Source organism: Nycticebus coucang, chromosome 5, assembly GCF_027406575.1.
Source record: "Nycticebus coucang isolate mNycCou1 chromosome 5, mNycCou1.pri, whole genome shotgun sequence".
Lineage (NCBI taxonomy): Eukaryota > Metazoa > Chordata > Mammalia > Primates > Lorisidae > Nycticebus > Nycticebus coucang.
Window position 1 is genome coordinate 107,156,208 of NC_069784.1, and position 20,279 is coordinate 107,176,486.

A 20,279-nucleotide genomic window follows, 5' to 3' on the forward strand; every position below is an offset into this window, starting at 1 on the left:
TGCCTGCTTTTTCTGCTTTCCATTTGCCTGGAGTATAGATGACCATGACCATCCCTTCACCTTGAGTCTATATTTATCTTTTAAGGTAAGATGAGATTCTTGTATGCTGCAGATATCTGGCCTGAGTTTTTGTATCCAGCCAGCCAACCTGTGCCTCTTTAGAGGACAATTTAAACCATTCACATTTATTGAGAATATTGATAAGCCTTTTGAGAGTCCAGTGGACATTTTTAATCCTTTTGCAACTGTGGAAGTTGGAATTTGATCAAATGTTTCTGGGTGAGTTTACTTTTGTGGTGGAGAATTACGATGGTCTTTATGGAGGATAGGTCTGAGAATATTCTGGAGAGCTGGTTTATTTATGGCAAATTTCTTCAACATGTGAATGTCATTAAAGTATCCATCATACATGAAACTCAGTTTAGCTGGATACAGGATCCTGGGTTGAAAGTTATTTTGTATTAGGAGATTAAAAGTCGATGACCATCTTCTTCTAGCTTGAAAGGTTTCAGCAGAGAGATCTGCAGATATTCTAATATTCTTCCCCTTATAGGTTATGGTTTTCTTACATCTGGCTGCTTTCAGAGTTTTCTCCTTCATATTAACTTCAGTGATATTATTTATGATGTGTCTGGGCAATGTCTTATTTGGGTTGAGTCGTGCTGAAATTCTGAAACTGTCTACTATCTGAATTTCAGAATCTCTTGGCATGTCTGGAAAGTTCTCTTTCATCATCTCATGAAGAAGAGACTCTGTGCATTGTGAAGCCACTTCATTACTTTTGAGGATCTCTATAAGGTGAATATTAGTTTTCTTCGAATTATCCCAGAACTCTCTGCGAGAGTGATCTGTTTTTGTCCTCCATTTCTCTTCCTCCTTGAGAGTTTGGGAGCATTTGAAAGCTTTGTCTTCAATGTCAGAAATCCTTTCTTCTGCTTGCTCCCTTCTGTTACTAGGGATTCTACTATATTTCTCAGATATTTGCAGGCTGCAACTTCTTGTCTCAATGTGTTAAAATCTTTGTTCATTTGGTCTTTGAATTCGTTGAATTCTTGAGACATCTTTTGGGTTACTGCTTGGAATTCTAATTCGATCTCATTTGCTATCCAGATTCTGAATTCGATTTCTGACATCTCAGCTATTTGTTTATGCATGGGGTCTTGTGCTGTGTCTGCCTTATTGTTCTTTGGGGGAGTTGATCTACTCTGATTATTCATATTGCCAGAGTTTTTCCATTGATTCTGCCCCATTATTGTTTTTCACCATTGCCTCTGGCCATCTTCAGAATTGGGGAGGTGTCTCTCCAAAATTAGACCCCAGCGGGATCACTCTATTGTTGCTCGATCTTTGTAGCGAGTGACCCTATGTAGCTCCTCTGGGAGCCCAAGCCAGGGGGTTCTGGCTGTGGGAGCAGCTCTGGAATGTGGCACACCTGGATCCAGCAACAGGGCAGGCTCTGGGAGTGCCTGGCACCTGATGACTTTGGCACAGTGAGCCCAAGGCTCCAGCTGTCTCTAGCCAGGAGGAGGGCTCCGTGCAGAGGCATGGAAGGCTCTGGAGTTAGGGCACGGGTCGCGCATCTACCAGGGTCCCTGGCCAGATTGGTGGGCCGGTGTGGATGCAGTGAGGGTATGGGAGTGAGGACGTGAGTTGCGCGGCTTCCGGAGTTCCTGGCCTGGGCGGGCGGAGGCTTGGTGGGCACGGGGCACAGGCCACGTGGTTGCCAGTGGAGTCCCTGGCATGGGCGGGCATATGGGGGCCCAGTGGTCATGGGGCACGGGGCTGCTGGTTGTTGGCGAGTCCCTGGCTGGGGTGGACTTATGGAGGTCTGGCATGCACAAGGCGTGGAGCCACATGGTTGCCAGTGGACTCCCTGGCCAGGGTGGGCATGGGGCCGCACGGTTGCTGGCGGAGTCCCTGGTGGAGGGGCTCCGTGCGGCCCCCAGAGTCTCTTCCTGGGGAGTGCTTGGTTCGGCAGACAGGGAAGGAGGGCACTGCTCAAGAACTTCCTCCCTCAGTCTCAGCAGGGTTCAGGCTTCTGGTTCATCAGGTAAGTGGGGGAAGGGTATGCTGGAAGTTCAGAATGGCAGGGAACACTTTAGTTCAATTTTTCTGCCTAGCAAGAAAGTGTTCAGAGTCACAGCAGGGTCCCTCTGAGGAAGTAGTCCCCACTTCCCACAGCACTCACCCGTGGGGTGAGACAAGAGGTCCACAGTTCACCGCTTGTCCGTAGAAAACCCACAGGGCCAAATGAAGAGAAAAAAGAAAGGAGATAGAAAAGCAAAAAAAAAAAACCCATAGCTTTCTTGGGGGAGGGGACAGACACTTTTCCTTTTGGATGAATTTTGTACCTGAAGCTTGGTTTCTTAGAGTTGCAGCTTGCCTTAGCAGAGGTGACCTGCAGTTATCATTTCTCTCTCGGCTGGGCTCCCAGTCTTCAGCTTAATTGGGCTATTTCTGGACGTTGTTGTTCCTTTGGGACAGGAACCTCTTTCTGAGGCTGCGTTCAGTCTGCCATCTTGCCCCTCCCCAGTTCTTTTTTATAGGATTTTACCACAGAATTAATTTTGGTCAATTTGTCATTAATGATTATATCCTCAAGTTAGAAAAAGTTTTTAAAAGCTTTGATTACAAAGTGTAGAAGGCCAATACTTTAGATAGATGCTGGCCTGAAAGGGCTTAGAATCTATTAAATTTGAGTCAGTTATCTTAGAACTAAAGATTTATAAAAAGTCAGTTTTTGCATTGCCAGTGGAGACCTGGGCTTTCATAATATCTTTGGACATAGATACAGGGTGAACATAAAGTTCTTGTGTGATTTACTATGTTAAACTATCTTAAATTGCACATGAACCTTATGTCCACCCAGTATATGTGGCCAATCATGAACCAGAAGAGTTTCGTATCCATAGGTGATGCAAAGGTTTCCCTTCAAATATTTTTTTTTTTTTGTAGAGACAGAGTTTCACTGTACCGCCCTCGGGTAGAGTGCCCTGGCGTCACACGGCTCACAGCAACCTCTTAACTCTTGGGCTTACGCGATTCTCTTGCCTCAGCCTCCCAAGCAGCTGGGACTACAGGCGCCCGCCACAACGCCCGGCTATTTTTTGGTTGCAGTTTGGCCGGGGCTGGGTTTGAACCCGCCACCCTCGGCATATGGGGCTGGCGCCGCCCGTCCCTTCAAATATTTTAAACTTAAGTTTCTCGAGAACATATACCATTGGATAAAATTATCTATAATATAATCTTGAGAGCTTTCTCTTTTATTCTCCTCCATATTTGGCCTCTCTGATCAGACAAGAATTTGGGGGTTTTTGTTTGTTTGTTTTGTTTTAAACTTTATTTGTTTGGGTTTGTAGTCTTGACAAAACCAGAAACTGGTGTGCATCACCAACAAATTCCTGGGGGACAAGGGAGAGTCTCTCTTGCCAGAAGTCCAAATCATCTCAGGGAGTTTTCAGGTATCTATGAACCCCAGGGAGGGTCAAGGAGGCTGTCAGTCCATCTCAACCTCCTCAATCTACCAAGTTCACAGATTCATTCTGTTTTATATATTTTATCAGAGGAAAGAGGGAGACTCCGGGGATTTGGGACACCGGTAATTGTGCTGAGTGGGGAGCTGGAATCCCTTTTCACTGCCATTGCGTCCGTTAGTGTCCTCTACTAAGCTCCTACGTTTCTGGGAGGTCATGTCTCCATACCTACCACCTTTTTAATTGTATAATTTGGCCTTACCGAGTTTTCTACTTCCAGCTCAAAAAGCAATCACTTTGTAATATCATATGATGGAAAAAACCTTTTTTGCAATTTACAAAAATTGCAAGCAACACTGTTATTCAATTAAGATAATGCCTATTTCTGAACATAACCTCCGTCCTAAATCCAAACCCCTAATGAGCTGCAGAAACATAGAAAGTGAGAGCGTATTGTACTTGTGGTTTCGCCATTCTTACATTAGGGAATAATATTTTCTCATAATTTTCTGGGATGCCAGAAAATTGGGTCACAAAGTCGGTTTCAGTGTGTTTCAATTGTTTCAAAGAACGTAAAACATCATCCCTATAATTGCTTCCATATCTTTATGAATATTATAATGTTGGTAATGTGAATGTAATCTCAGTAAAACCTATACCGTATTGCCTTTTGAGAAGATTTCATTGCATATATAGTGAGGTTTAGAACCCTCATGGGTAGAATTTTAATTGATAGAAATACCTTATATATTTATTTTATCATTAACCAAAGGAATGATTCGCTTTCCAAGGTTAATTATCTCTGTAGTCTAAAAATATTTTTTGGTTAATGAAAATACTTCAATTTTTTTTTTTGTCTTAAAAAAAGCAAGGCACAACCTACCACATTATACCAGAATTTCAATACATTTACATGGATATAGTTGTGGTTATGAGCTAAGGAACACAATTTCCTTGAACATTATAGCTTTTATATCCTACTTTAGTGCTATGATTTTTCCTGGCAATAAATAATGTACATCTATTGAATTCAAAATTACAGTAAATGTTCTCTATGCAGATAATTTAACGTCTGTGAATTTCCAAGCCCTACAGTTGTAGATTGCCTAGCTCAGAGGCTTAGGATCTGAATTATATCACAAAAATAATGAGCTGAAGACTAATTGTAGATGTGTATTTATTAATATAATCAGTAATTTTCTCTTCTGCACCAAATAAATGAATCTTCCAGTGTTGGGCCCTCGATAATCATGACAATATGTTGGACTTAGTATGCTTCTAACTTTTAAAAAATAAACTAAAATCACAGCTAATACCTTCTGGGGAATGAGGAAGGAGTCTGTCAGTGTTAACCCAATGCTAGGGCACTGTGGAGGTGTGCCTCGGGCATATAACTCCAGGCTGAGCAGTGCTGGTGAGGAGTGAATGAAGAGAATACAGCTAGGCCAGGAGCCCAGACACAGAAACAAACATTCTGTGCACCCCCTTATCCCCTCCCCTAAATTATGCAGCTACAGAAGGGAGGGGCTATATTTAAAGAAGATCTGAGGCTGGGTGTAGGGGCTCACTCTTGTAATCCTAGCACTTTGAGAAGCCAAGGCAGGAGGATCTCTGGAGGCCAGGAGTCTGAGACCAGCCTGGGCAACACAGCAAGACCCCATCAACAATTAGCAGGGCACGGGTATGTTCACCTGTAGTTCCAAACATTCAGGAGGCTGGGGCAGAAAGGGTGCTTGAACCACGAATTTGAGGTTGCTATGATTATGGCACTGCATTCTATCCTAGGCACAGGAGAGAGATTCTGTCTCAAAAAAAAAAAAAGAAAGAAAGAAAGAAAAAGAATCAGGATTCTTTTAATATAATTGAGTCTTTTCTCTCTTTTTTAAGTAATTGAGTCTTTTCTACTTTGACTATAGATTTTATCCATCCTGCTACCAAAATAGTGTTTTATTTATATGGCCACAATCACAACACATTAGGGCTGCAAGATTACTTAGACATCATTTAAATTTTATGAAAGATGAGGGCACGGGCCTAGAGAATTTGGGTGCATGCCCTCCAAAAGGCCAGAGGCAAGGGAAGGCCCCACCCCCTACTGTCCTTTTCTAGGTGCTGCGGCAGCCACTCTCATGGTACTGTGGACACACAGTGGTATTTTGGGTCTTCCTAAGAAAGTGAAGGAAGGGGCCATCTTCCAGAGGGTGGTTATACTATATGTATGTGTGTGTGTACATTTTTTTTCTTTTAGACAGAGTCTCACTTTGTTACCCTGAATAGAGTGCCATGGCATCATAGCTCACAGCAACTTCAAACTATTAGGCTCAAGTGATTCTCTTGCCTCAGCCTCTTATAGCTGGGACTACAGGTGTGTCTCACAATGCCTGGCTAGTTTTTCTATTTTTAGTAGAATCAGGGTCTCACTCTTGCTCAGGCTGGTCTTGAACTCCTGAACTCAAGCAAGCCACCCGCCTTGGCTGCCCAGAGTACTAGGACTGGTGTGAGCCAACACACTCAACCTCATGCTACATTTTAAAAAATTTGCTGAGACTTGGAGCAAGGATAACACAGATTTTGAAAATAAAATCTATAAAGACACCTGTGAGACCACTGGTTTCTTTTAGTCTCAGTGGCTGGGAGAGTTTAAGAGGCTTGTGCAGCAAGATGGAAGCAGCTGTGCTGAGACGGTCCTGTGTGCCTATGTATATCAGGGTCAAGGAGGGGGCCTGATAACAGCCATGCTGGAGAAAGGGGGGAGGAAGAGCCACAAAGCTGGGCTGGGGAAGCTTCAAAGCATACAGCTTCTATTTGCTGAGACCCAGGAGCTGAGGGCAGAGTGGCACCTATGGAAACAAATCCTATTCTCCAACAGAGGAGGGGCCTCCAAAGAACCCAGAAAGTGCCCAGTGAGGGGAGGGACATGCTTCAAACATCCGTCCAGCTCAGGGAGCATCACTTTCCTTCTTCCCTCCCGACTTCCCAGGTTTAAGGGCTGAAACCACAGTTAGCAAAGTTGGGGAAGCAGAGCAAGGCAGAGAGAGAAGCCACAGCTAATCAGCACCTCTTCCTACTGAACAGGGCTTTACCCCTGTGGACTGCAGCTGAAAGAGGAGGAGGAGGAGACACCCTACCCCAAATAAAAACACAGGTACTGATTGATGTGTTGAACCAAGACACGTTCAGTGTGCAGACTGAGACTTTGTTTGGGACTTTAAATGATGGCTGAACTCTGTTTCTTAACAGTGAGAAGTCAGGAAACTGACAAAGTTTATATCAAAAAGCAGAAGGCAACTTCCACTGAAGACATTTTAAACCAACAACGGAAACAAAAGCAAATTATTGATCACATTGATTCCTGAATCAAACTTGCTAAACATACCGTTACAAAGTGCTCTTTCCTCATCAGACCCCTCTTGGCCCCTAACCTTCAGGGTCCTCCTCAGCCACAATCAGAACCTGGTCTTATTTTTAACTACCTGTGTGTCCAGGACCAATTCAGCCTTTGGGTAGGAGATAGTGAAGTCACTTTACCCCATTCATTCTGGGCCTCACCATCAAATGATTCTTCCTGCAGTTTGAGCCTTGTGTTCTGCTTTTGTGCCTTGTTTTGGAGGCCCAGCTTATTTTACTGAAGATATTAACTATAGGCTGTGTGTGTGTCTCTGTGTACATACACACATCTATGTATCTTTTGTTGGTTTGGGGCCCTGACTTTCATGGCACCTTTTCCCAATAATCTTGGTGATTTATCTGGCTGATTAGTCTTTTTTTTTTTTTTTTTTTTTTTTTGTAGAGACAGAGTCTCACTTTATGGCCCTCGGTAGAGTGCCGTGGCCTCACACAGCTCACAGCAACCTCCAACTCCTGGGCTTAAGCGATTCTCTTGCCTCAGCCTCCCGAGTAGCTGGGACTACAGGCGCCCGCCACAATGCCCAGCTATTTTTTGGTTGCAGTTTGGCCGGGGCCAGGTTTGAACCCGCAACCCTCGGTATATGGGGCCGGCGCCTTACCGACTGAGCCACAGGCGCCGCCCTGATTAGTCTTTTTTAAGAGTAAGGCATTAACCTATGGTAATCTCAGGGGGCTTAGCATGTGACAAGGGACGGACTCGCACTGCATTGGAGGATCCCTCACTACGGGCATCTGTGGACTTTTCTCTTGGGGTATTGCGTCCTAAGAGCAGCGTTTCAGCAGTAGCCGCACCAGCATCCCTTGCAAGGCCTGTTAAAACATAGGGGGCTCAGACATATGCCTGGTTTGTGATTCAGTAGATCTGCGGAGAGGCCTGGGACAATTTGCCTTCCTATCAAGTTCCTAGGTGATGCAAGTGCTACTGGTCTGGGGACCAGGCTGAGGAAGTCCCTGCCTCTGTCAGGATTCCTTTCCTTGGCATGACTGACATTAGGTAGTGGATGATTCTTTGTTCTGTGGTGCGTTTGTACAACGTTCAGCAACATCCTGGGCCTTTACCCACTAGCAACCTCCTTCCCCGCCCCCATCGCACACACCAGTTGTGACAACCAAACATGTCTTGAAACATTGTCCAGTGTTCCCAGGTGGACAGAATCACCCTGGATTGAGAACCACTGACTGCCTTATTAAGGAATTCTTCTAACTCCTACCTGGAAAATAAAAGCACAGCTGTAAGCCATCTGGGGGACAAAGGAAAAAGGAGCTACAGAGGCTCACTATTCATTTCCTTCCCCCCTTTTTTCCCCTGTATTGCCTTTAACCCATACCACCCCACTGTCCATGTTGGGCTATAAATTTCCCCAAAGGTAAATCTCTTCGTTAGAGGAGGGCCAGGTTCCTAGGGAGGGGATCTGGGGGTCTGACTCTCATGTGAACTTTCCATCTGTCCTCCAGTTTGCTGCTTCCCCCTGAAATCCTGCTTTCAGAGGTATCAACTGTCCCTAAGTCTTTCTGAGATGCCCAGGGCTAAGCAGCTTCCTCTGCTGTAAGCTCACAGCTCCCTCTTCTTGGATCTGCCAAGTCAGTTGCTGTTCATCCATCTGCTTTCCTGAGTCCAAGATCGTGTTGACATCTCTCATCTGCTGTTATCTGCTCTCCCATTCTCTTTGTTCTTGTAGATTTATGCCTTTTGTGCATTTGTTTTCATTCTGGAGTGTTACAAAGAAACAACAATAAACATATGTGTTTAATCTGCCGCATGTAGCCAGAATTTCCACTACTTTTTTGAAACTAGGTTTTGGTACAGGGGAGAGTGGAAAGGGCATGAAAGGTACGAGAATTGTAGAGATGTTGTTAGTGGTTTTGGTTATAGACAAAGAATGGAAATTTGAGGGTATATTCTCTTCATATTAATTTTTGCCTAAAGCCCTGACTGTTACACTGTTATCATTTGCACCATCTATTTAATAAAAGCAACATTTGAAGCTGAATATATAGCCCTTAAGATATTGAAACAAGTGCCAATCGATCCACGATCCACAATTAATAAATTGTGGTATATGTACACCATGGAATATTATGCAGCCTTAAAGAAAGATGGAGACTTTACCTCTTTCATGTTTACATGGATGAAGCTGGAACATATTCTTCTTAGTAAAGTATCTCAAGAATGGAAGAAAAAGTATCCAGTGTACTCGGCCCTACTATGAAACTAATTTATGGCTTTCATATGAAAGCTATAACCCAGTTATAACCTAAGAATATGGGGAAGAGGGAGGGGGAGGAGAAGGAGGGGTAGGGATGGGCAAAGGGAGGGTGATTGGTGGGATCACACTTATGGTGCATCTTACAAGGGTACATGTGAAACTTAGTCAATGTAGAATATAATTGTATTAACACAATAACTAAGAAAATGCCGGGAAGGCTATGTTAACCAGTGTGATGAAAATGTGTCAAACTGTTTATAAAACCAGTGTATGGTGCCCCATGATCCCATTGATGTACACAGCTATGATTTAATAATAAAATAAAATAAAATAAAGGGAACAGGCTTTACAAGGTACACGAATTTAAGGTATTGATGAGAACAGTCATAGAAAAATAGAATCAGTAATGTCCATAAGAAGTTGTTTGGTTCATTCACCTGCCAAAGTCACTCAAGATAGTAACTTGTATATCATATATTTTATTCGTTTTGATGGTATTTCCATTTCCCCCCAATATTTAAAAGCTTTGCATCGTAATTTTATAGTATAAAGCACTTTGAAAATGATTTTATGTTAAACAGTAGTATACAATGAGAGCAGTGTTTTTTTCTTACACATATTATATTACTTAATTCCCAAAAGATGAACTCCATGATACCCCGATGAATTTAGGGTAATCTGTGGCTTCTCTGAAAGTGCACGTGTATACGTGTTAAGAGGAAATTTTCCATGTCTTTCATCACATCTCAAAGAGATTAAAATAACCAGATATTAGGAAGAGAGGAAGAGAAGGTAAGAAATACGAGAAAAAGGAAAAAGAAGAGAAAGAAAAGAAAACTTAAGTACATTGCTTGGAATAAATGTTCTATAGTTTGTGCCCTTCCAGAAAGACTGAGAAAACGCTTTTATTTTTGTGTAAAAAGAATTAAAATAAAAAAACAACTTACGTTGACTGAGGGCTTAATGTGTCCAGGCACTGTGGTAACAGCTTTCATTCGGTTATTACCACACATCATAACCACCATGAGGTAGGAAAAGACCCACAGTCCCTTTAGGAAATGCTTGGCCTGAGTGTGTGCTCTATGAAGGCATGTTTATTGGAGCCAGTTTTTTTGTTGTTTGTAATTTTTCACTGTTATGAGTACATAATAGTTGTGTATCTTAGTAGGGTACATGTGATGCTTTGATACAGGCACACACCGTGAGTTAGTCAAACCAGGGTAATTGGAGTGTCCATCACCTCAGGCATTTAACATTTCTTTGTGTTAGGAACATTCCAATTCCACTCTTTTCGTTATTTTAAAGTCTACCCTAACTTACCGTTGATTATAGTCCCTTTGCTGTGCTATCAGATATTGTTCATTTTATCTAACTGGAGCCAGAGTTTGGAATTCAAAAGTTTTCAGTTTTTAGAAAGACAATTTTATATCTTTACCATACATTAGACAACATACCAGGCGAGTCTGAGTGATCATAATGGGATCAATAAAAGTTGTGAAGAGCTTCACATTAGTTCATCCTATATGGGTCAAAATCTGATGCCAAATGAGTTATGAGAAAGCATTTACCTTTCACAGCTGTTAGGATGTCAGAATTGCAGACAAGAGGTTATAAACCTGTATTATTATCACCCCCATTTTATAAATGAGAAAATGGCTTTAGAAAGTTGGTTAACAGCCCTGGTTTACACAGCCAGCCGGTGACAGAGCAGCCTGCACATCTGACCTTCTGACTCTTGGTCCATGATATTTTTAGAATTCAACACAGATGGACTAATGAGAACTCCTAAGAGCTCCAATTGGTTTTACTTCACAGCCACCACCAGCTATCTGCTTTATTGCTTTTACTGTTACTAGGGGTTATTATTTTCCTTAGCAACCATGAGCAACTAGATGATAAGGCAGTGGAGAAGGAAGATAGAGCTGATGGGAAAACTGATACTCCTAAATGAATAGGTGGTCAGTCTATTAGCATGTTCTCAGGAAGAATCATAGAGGGCTCAGTGTTCAGAAAGTATTTGTTAAAGACCTACTATGTGCTACGTCCTGGCACTGACAAAGCAATGAAGTGTCAGAAAGTCTCTACCAAGGTAGAGGGAGACACATATATATTCAAATAATTAGAATAGAACACGATAATTCCTATAATAGATTTTGTCCGGAAATAGGATAATGACAAGAAAGTCTTATGCAAAGAAACTGATATTATGTCTGGACCTGAAAGATGAGTTGTTTTTGTAGATGAAGAAAAGGCAGCCTTCGAGGAATAGCTGTTCTAAAAATGCACTTTCAATTTCTGCTTCTGGTCAAGATGGAATGACAGGGGCAGGATTTACTCTCCCACCTACAAAAAATGGGAAAAATACATGAAACAGCAGCTCTCATGATATTGTACTCAGACAACAAAGAACAGTGACCCTGGAGAGATGGGGAATAAACAAGTTAAGCCCCACAAGTGTCTCAGCTTTCTGCCTGAAGACAGCGTCCAGGCTGCAGGCAGAGAGCAAATTTCTTGAGGTGAGGAGACAATGCCCATTGTCAGCAATGCCAAGGCGGCCAGAGGTCTCAGGGCAGCATGCCGGAGAAGAGAGAACTACACGGAATAAAAACTATAGGTCTGCACTAGAGCTTTCTTGATTCTTCAGCGGAGCACTGACGAGCACGTGTATGTCAGAAAACTACCCAGGGTGGGGGAGAAACCACAGGGCTAGAGGGGGAAATCCTCCGAGCTTGCACAGAACTGTGAATGGCCCCTGCTCCCACCAGCCAGAGTGGAAAACCTCGTAATTCACTGAGCATTTGAGTAGAGTAGAGTGCTCAGAAGAATTTTGCCTCATTAGTGACATAAAAGTCAGGCCTAGACTTTTCGCTATGTTTTTGCCTAACACAGCCTAAAAACAAGACTCAAAAGGATTGCCTACTTCCAATTAACTTAATTGTCTCCTAGAACATATCTCAGGAATACTTATAGAAATTTTAAAAATGTGCAGTACCCAACAAGATAAATTTTATGATGTCTGCAATCTAATAAAAAATTACTAGGCCTGAGAAAATACAGGGAAATAGGGCCCACAAAGACGTTAAAAGTAATCAACTGAAGGCTGGAGGTGGTGGCTCACACCTGTAATCCTAGCACTTTAGAAGGCTGAGGCAGGAGGATGGCTTGAAGTCAGGAGTCTGAGACCAGAATGAGCAAAAGCAAGACCCTGTCTCTACAAAAAATAGAAAAATTAGCCAAGAGTGGTGGTCTACATCCATAGTCCCAGCTACTCAGGAGGCTGAGGCAAGAGGTTTGCTTGATGCTCCCAAGTTAGACATTGCAGTGAACTATAATAGCACCACTGCATTCTGGTCCAGTTGACAGAGTGGAATCCTGTCTTTAAAAAAAATTAAATCACTCCAGAAATGACACCATTAGTAATGAAGTCATTAAATGTTATTCATAAGATTACTAATACTTGTATAGAAACAGAACATATATATTCTCTATGTTAAGGAGCTAGAGGAAAGGCTGACCATGTTATTTATAGATATGGAAGATATTTTTAAAAGACCCAAATCTAATTTCTAGAGTTGGAAGTAATAACATGTGAGACAAAGAAACAGATTGGATCAATGGCAGATTGGTGAACTTGAAGACCTGCTAGTAGAAACTATTCAAAATGAAACTAACCAAGAAAGAAAATTCTTGAACAAACATCTGTGGGCTATGGGAAAATTTCAAGCAATTTCCTATATGAGAATTTAGAATACTCCAAGGACAGAAAGACAGAAAAATATAAGAAATAATGACTGAAAAAATTTACAAATTTGATAGAAATTATAAACCCTCAGGCTTAAGAATCTAAGAACCCCAAGCATAAGAAACATGAAGAAAATGACACAAAAGCACACCATAATTAAATTACTTAAAACCAGTAAAAAAGAGAAGAATTTAAAAACAGCCAGAGATAAAAGGCACCTTGTATACAAAAGAACAAAACAAGGCTAAGTGCAGAGTTCTTGATGGAAAAAAATGCCAACTAGAAGACAGTGCAACAACATTGTGAAAGCACAAAAACCCAGAAAACAAACAAACAAAAAAACCTTTCAAACTGTAATTTCTTTGCCTAGGGAAACATCTTGCAAAAATAAAGGCATATTAGTTGAAGGAATTAATCACCAGCAGACTTTGCACTACAAAAAATGTTGAAGGAAGTTTTTCAAGCCGAAGATACATCATGCCAGAAAGAAATTTGGCTGCACAATAAGGGATGAAGAGAATCAGAAATTGTAATTATTTAAATATAGAGATATTTTTCTTATTACTTAAATATCTTTAAAACATAATGCTTAAAGCAAAATTAATAAAAAATTATGAGGTTATAACTTGTTTAGAAGTGAAATGTGTGACAACAATAGCAAAACAAATAAAAAAGAACACCTGAAGGGGGAAAATAAAAATATCTGTAGACTTGACATGGCTAAGAAAAGAATCCACGAACTCGATGTAGACCAGTAAAAACTTCCCACACTGAAATGTAAAGAGAAAAAAATAATGAAACTCACACCCATGTCCCCCACAAACATTCAAACACTGTGGGAAAGTATCAAAATGTAATAATAAAAAATTAATCCAAAAGAAGAGAATAAAAGTAAAAAGGTAATAAAGGGCCAGAAGCAGTGGCTCACACTTGCAATCCTAGTACTCTGGGAGGCCGAGACAGGTGGATTGCCTGAGCTCGGGAGTTGGAGACCAGCGTGAGCAAGAGTGAGACCCCCCTCCCGCCCATATCTACTAAAAATAGAAAAAATAGCCAAATATTCTGGTGAGTTATATGGTAGTCCCAGCTACTGGGGAGACAGAGGCAAGAGCATTGCTTCAAACCAGGAGTTTGAGGTTGCTGTGAGCTATGACACCACAATACTCTACCCACGGTGACGGAGTAAAACCCTGTCTCAAGGAAAGAAAAAAGATAAGAAAGAACAAATGGAAAAAAAGTCTGTTAAAAGACTCAAATCCAGAATATATGAAGAAATCTTAAAGCTTAAACAACAGTTCCTCCTTTAAAAGGTAGTGGGAGTTGGGCAAAATGGCTCATAGCTATAATTCCAGGACTTTTGGAGGCCTATGCAGGAGGATTACTTGAGGACAGGATTTAAAGACTAGCCTGGGCAACATAGTGAGACCCAGGCTCTGCGAAAAATAAAAATAATTAGCCAGTAATTGTGGTTCAGGCTTGTATTCTCAGCTACTCTGGAGACTGAGGTAGGACATTTGCCTGAGCCCAGGAATTTGAGGTTGCCATGAGCTATGATCACACACCACTGCACTCCAGTCTGGGTGACAGAGTGAGACCCTGTCTCTGAAAAAAACAATGGGGCGGGGAAGTTGAACAGAAACTTCATTAAAGAAGCTATAGATGGTAAATAAGCTTATGAAAAGATGTGAAAAAGCCATGAGTCATTAAGGACAGCAAAATTAAAGTCATAAAATAATGTCACTCTGAATTACAAAGACCATACTAAGTGCCGAGGGAGAAAGTGGAGCAATCAGAACTCTCACTTATTGAACAGGAGGAACATTGAGTGGTCCTGTCACTTCAGAAAAGATGGGCAGTTTTAAAAAAGTTAAGCGTACCTGCCACATGCTCCAACTATTCCACTCCTTAACTATTCAAGATAAATGAAAACACATTTGTACATGAATGCTTTTAGCAGCTTTATTTGTTACACCAAACTAAAAACAACCTAAATGCCCACCAACAGGTGAGTGGATAAACAGACTGTGGTGCACTCAAACAATGACAGAAAAAGGAATGAATAACACAGATTAATCTCAGAATAATGATGTCGATCATTATTTATTTCAATGTATGATTCCAATGCTATAAAATTCAGGAAAATGCTCACTGACCTATAGGGATGGAAAGCAGATCAGTGTCTGCCCTCCAGGTATCTCTGATCTCATCTTCCGTACTTCTCTCCCTTGCTGCCCGGGCTCCAGAAAGCTGGTCTCCTTGCCGTTATTTGAACATACCGAGTATGTTTCTACCTCCGGGATTACCTTGATCATCCCTTGACACAGATATCCTTCTGCCCATGTGCTTGTTCCTTATTTCAACCTGCTCTCTCATCCAATATCACCTTACCTCACATGACTCCCAGTGATCTTTGCCTCTCAGTATTACACCCTTGTAAGTGTGGGCTGGACCTGGTGACTCATGCCTAACAAAAGGAATACAGCAAAGTGATGGTCTGTCATCTCCAAGATGAGGCTCAGAAGGCCTCTGGTTTTCATCTTGAATGAACCCTTTCTCACTCTGTCTTATCTGGAGCCATTATAAGTTGCCTATGGAGAGGCCTACAAGGAAAAGCTAAAGAACTGATGTCTCTAACCAAGAGCCACTGAATGCCTGGGGCCTGTCACTGGCCACACATGTGAGCTTGGAAGCAGATCCCAATTGATCCTTAAGATAACTACAGCCCCAGCCCTGATGGCTGCCTTGTGAGCAACCTCTATTCGCAGGCACCCAGTTGAGCTACACCCATATTCTGACCTGTGGAACCAGAGAAGGGATGAATGTTTGTTGTTTAAAGATGCTAACTTTCTGGGTAGTTTTATGCAGCAGTAGGCAACTAATCCAGAGACTTTCCCTAAAAAGCCTATGTAAAATACTCACTGCCAACACCAACAATTCCCCGTATTCTTGGTTCCCTTAGCTTGTTTTTTATCCAAGATGCTATAACCTTATTTTTTATCTGCCCCTCTCCCTCCCATAAAATATAAATTTCATGGAAACAGCATCATATATCTGGGGCCTAAGATATAACCTGGTCAAACTACACACACACACACACACACACATATATATAACATATTTGACACCTTTGCATACAATTTGAAAAAAAACATTCTATATTGTAAGGCAGGTCCTCCCTAGCTAATAGTCTCTTGTACATAACACAGATAGCAACTCAAGGACACAGGCCTTCACAGGAAACCAGAAGAATGAGAAATGACTTCGGCTGCCGTGTCCCCTTTCCCGCTCAGGCATTCCAGTACTGATTCATCATGCATTTAAAAATATTTGGAAAGGAAGACTCCTCTCGGGTCCAGAGGAGTGGCGAGGGCACTGTCCAGGTAGAGGGAGGGGGTGAGAACCACTAACAGGAACTTAGAGGGGAGTTAACTGAGCCATCAGCAAGGGGGCTGGAGAGAGGCGTCTGAGCGGGTCAGGCCAGGGCAGAGTGGAGGCCGGATACAGTGGCCGTGCAGAGCCGGGGAGGAGACGGCGCTGGGGCTGCCTGTGGACTCGCTCACAGCACCGAGACAGCAGCAGACCGAGAGAAAGAGAGCAACTCCCGGCAGGACCTTTTCTGCCCAAGCCAGAGAACAGACGGAGCCATCCGAGGTGCAGTGGAAGGCTGGGAGCCAGGCATCTTCTCAGAGGCTGCGGGAAGAGCAGAAGGTCTACGCCAGGCGAAAGGAGGACCCCAGGGAACCGTGACTACAGACGGGTCAACGGAACCGGACAGGCTTCACTCCAAGTACATTGTGGGTCAAACGATTTTTGTGGACCACTCAGGATATCATTCATATGTTAGGACGAGTGAGCATTCCAAGCAACCAATGCAAAAGCAGAAATTTTGAAGATTCCTGCATTTGAGATACCGGAATTAGCGATTTCTGCCGAAGGTGGAGGCCGCCGCTGTGGCCCACTAGGTGGCAGTGTGGTCGTGATTTGCTGTAAACGGAGCTGAGCAGGGAGCGTTGAATCTCAAGCTCCTGGGGTTTTTTTCCCTGACATTTAGAAGTTTGCAGTAGAAAATGCTCATGAAATAATGGAAAGTCAAACAATAGATATCACGCAGACATTCATTGACATATAAAATAAAACTGCTTTACAAGCAGTTATCATGGAACATTTACTAAAAAGTCAAAACAGCAAATAATGTTTTCTGTTCATAACAAACATAATAATTAATGTTCTTAAATAATTTCTTCTGATAGGACTGAGCGGGTCAGACGAGGGCAAAATAGAGACTGGTACAGTTGGCTGGTGCAGAGCTGGCAGGGGAGACAGGCTGGGCCTGCCTATTAATTGACTCACAGCATCAAGAAAGTAGCTGTATACAGGTGCAAAAATAGGACAACAGACATCTTTTGCCCAGACTCTACAGAAGCCAGGCCCCTTCCACCTTAGAGTTTTTAGTGTCCAGGTTGCTCCCTTCTCTGTGCCAATCCACATTCCTGTTCTCTGTGCGGTATTAATGGAAACAAATCTCTGACAAGTCGTCTCATCCGTTTATTTTACTCTGGTTCATTTGCATTTCCCCAAAATTAGGGACAAAGACATAGTAATAACTTGCATTATAAAATTTTTCTGTTTTTTTTTGTTTCTGGGACAAGTTGCTTGACCCCAACAATAGTACTAAGCTTGTAAAGTGATTGCTAGGGCTTCAGAGTTAATATTGAAGAGTGCTTAGACTATTGCTAAAAGGGTAAAGCACTCTGAAACAGTTTGCTCTCCAACCAGACTGTAAGGGAAAAAAGGAAAGAAAATGCGCCTTCTGCTTTCCTCTCATTTGTGCTTTTTAAGTGCTGAAAATGTAGCAGATTCTCAATAAATATTTAAATAAAAAAGGAATAATGAGGCTCAGCGCCTGTAGCTCAGTGGTTAGGGTGCCAGCCACATACAATGGAGCTGGAGGGTTGGAATCCAGCCCAGGCCTGCCAAACAACAATGACAACTACCAGCAAAAAATAGCCAGGCATTGTGGCTACTTGGGAGGCTGAGGCAAGAGAATCGCTTAAGCCCAAGAGTTTGAGGTTGCTGTGAGCTGTGATGCCACTGCATTCTACCGAGGGTGACAGCTTGAGAGTCTGCCTCAAAAAAAAAAAGGGAATAATGAGTGGCTAAATATGATAGTGCACATGAGAGTAACAAGGGATGAATGAATAAACACACTCTGGCATTTAACATCTTGGAACATTTTTATAACATATTAATCTTGCATGATTGAAAATTAGAACATTGTGAGTATAAATAAGCCTTCAAAATATGTCCTAACATTAAAATAGAGCAAATTATTGTTGATAATTTAGAAAGTTTAGTTTAGAAAGATTAATTGAATTCCAAACTACTGATTTAGTACAGTTGGATATTTTAAGTTATAAGTTACTGCGGAGATAGGTTAACTCTTATTTTTAAATTAGAAACCAGGACTTTAAATTTAGTGCTTTCTTTTTCTTTTAACTATATTGCTGCCTCAGTTTGGCAAAAGTCATATATATAATGAGTATATGAATTATGGTCCGTTTTTGTGTTAAGAAATGTAGGTGAGGAATACTTTTGACAGTCTCTATTTTTTATATAGTAGTATCAATTTATGTACTATTAAAGAAATTTTATTTTTAAAACTATCTTCTTTCCAATGAAAATGTAAAATTTTGTTCTTAGATCCCTTTCAAATTATAAAGCACTTTCTGAACTGTTTGTACCATTTTACTCAGTGTTTTCTTCCTCCTTGAAGTTATTTCTCTTTTCTTGAAGAAAGCAGGTTAAAACTCTGCTTGTTGGGAAAAGCAGGCTTGGAGGGTCAGTTTAATACATTCAGTAAATTCCTAAATTCAAGAAATCTGACCATATCACCCTGGAAAATAGCTGAAGCTAAAATAACAAAAACCATCTTTTGGAGAACATTTCTTTTTGCAATAAAAATGTGTCATTCATTCACAGAATTTGCCCACATGCAATCACCTGCTGGTCTGGGTTTAGCCCGCACACAATAACTAATCCTTTCCTTGTGCCTTACACTGTGAAATACAGTGAAGTTTGCCAAGGAGTCAGGTCTTGTAGCGGGGTTTTGTTTTATTCTTTATTGTTTTTTAAACATGTTATAATTTTATCATTTTAAAGTTCAATATCTTTCTATTGCCATCAGTAGTCTTAGTGCAGTATCAAATTAAGTATTGCATTCACAGATCAGTCCTGAAGAACTCACTGTATCCATTCAAAAATAAGAGCTCTGTCTAGAAGATTTTTAGTTTAGAAGAAAACTCATTGCTGTTTTATGTATTTAGGCATGTGTATTAGTGTTCTCCAGAGAAACAAAACCAATATATTTATAGATATATAAAAGGGTATTTCTTTTGGGCATTGGGTCACATGATTAACAAGGACCATGATGTGCTGTCTGCAAGATGGAGGACAATGATGTTGCGGGTGTAATTTAGCCTTGGGGCTGTTAGTGCAAGCCCTGGAGTCTGAAAGCAAGAGAACCTGGAGTTCTGGGGTCCAAGGGCAGGAGAAGACGAGTGCACCAGAAAGAGAATCTGCCTTTCCCCTGCCTTTTTGTTCTATCTCAGCCCTCAATAGATTGGATGGCACCTGCCTGCCTTGGTGAAGGTGATCGTTACTCTGTCAACTGGCAGAAATGCTAATCTCTTCTGAAAACATCCTCACAGATGCACTCAGAAATAATGCTTTATTAGCTATCTGGGTAGTCCTTGGCCCAATCAAGTTGACTCCTAAGATTAACAACCTTAATCCTAATCCTAACCACAGTATATTTCTTTAAACTTTTGGCACAATCCGATACTGAAATTATTCTTTAAATGTCATAGTTTAGGTGCTTCAAGTTCAATGTATCCATTATGGAATGCGTCATCATTCCTGTCATGCCACAGTATTACTGATTTTAGAGAATGGACCACGTCTATCCAGCTTCCCATCAGAAATCTGGACGTCGACCTGCTCGGCTTTTGCTAGCTCATTTATTCTGTCAATTTGAGTTTGCCTGTAGTGTGTCTCCCCCATATGGTGGCAGCTGCCATGTGGATAGAGACTTGGTTGATAAACCCAAAGAGTAACATAGTCTCTAAAGCTCAATAAATACCTGAGGAAGGAATAAGTGATGACTTTTTATTTCATCCTAACCCTCCTCTCCACTTTTGCCCTAAGATTGCCATTCAGCCTTTCTCATCTTGACTATTGCAGTAGCATCTAATTTGGATTTTATGACTCTATTTTTTTTATTCAGTCTCCATAGAACCTGTCAAAAATTGCCACTGGTGACTATATTTCAAGTCATCATGGTGGGGTATTGGGAAAAGTTTTCAATTAGCAATAATCGCACCTCGGATAAACCTCCTTGGCTACGATACTGCCACTGCACAAAGCTCTGACTCTGTTCTTATCTCACCTCAC

At 41.6% G+C, this 20,279-nt stretch overlaps 1 non-coding gene across 1 annotated transcript; it reads right to left on the reverse strand.

Annotated features, from left to right (window-relative positions):
* Positions 1 to 20,112: 20,112 nt before the first annotated feature.
* On the reverse strand, positions 20,113 to 20,253 carry LOC128586847 (U4 spliceosomal RNA). Its single transcript, XR_008380310.1, has one exon. It is a non-coding gene; the product is annotated as a U4 spliceosomal RNA (small nuclear RNA).
* Between the last annotated feature and the right edge of the window lie 26 nt (positions 20,254 to 20,279).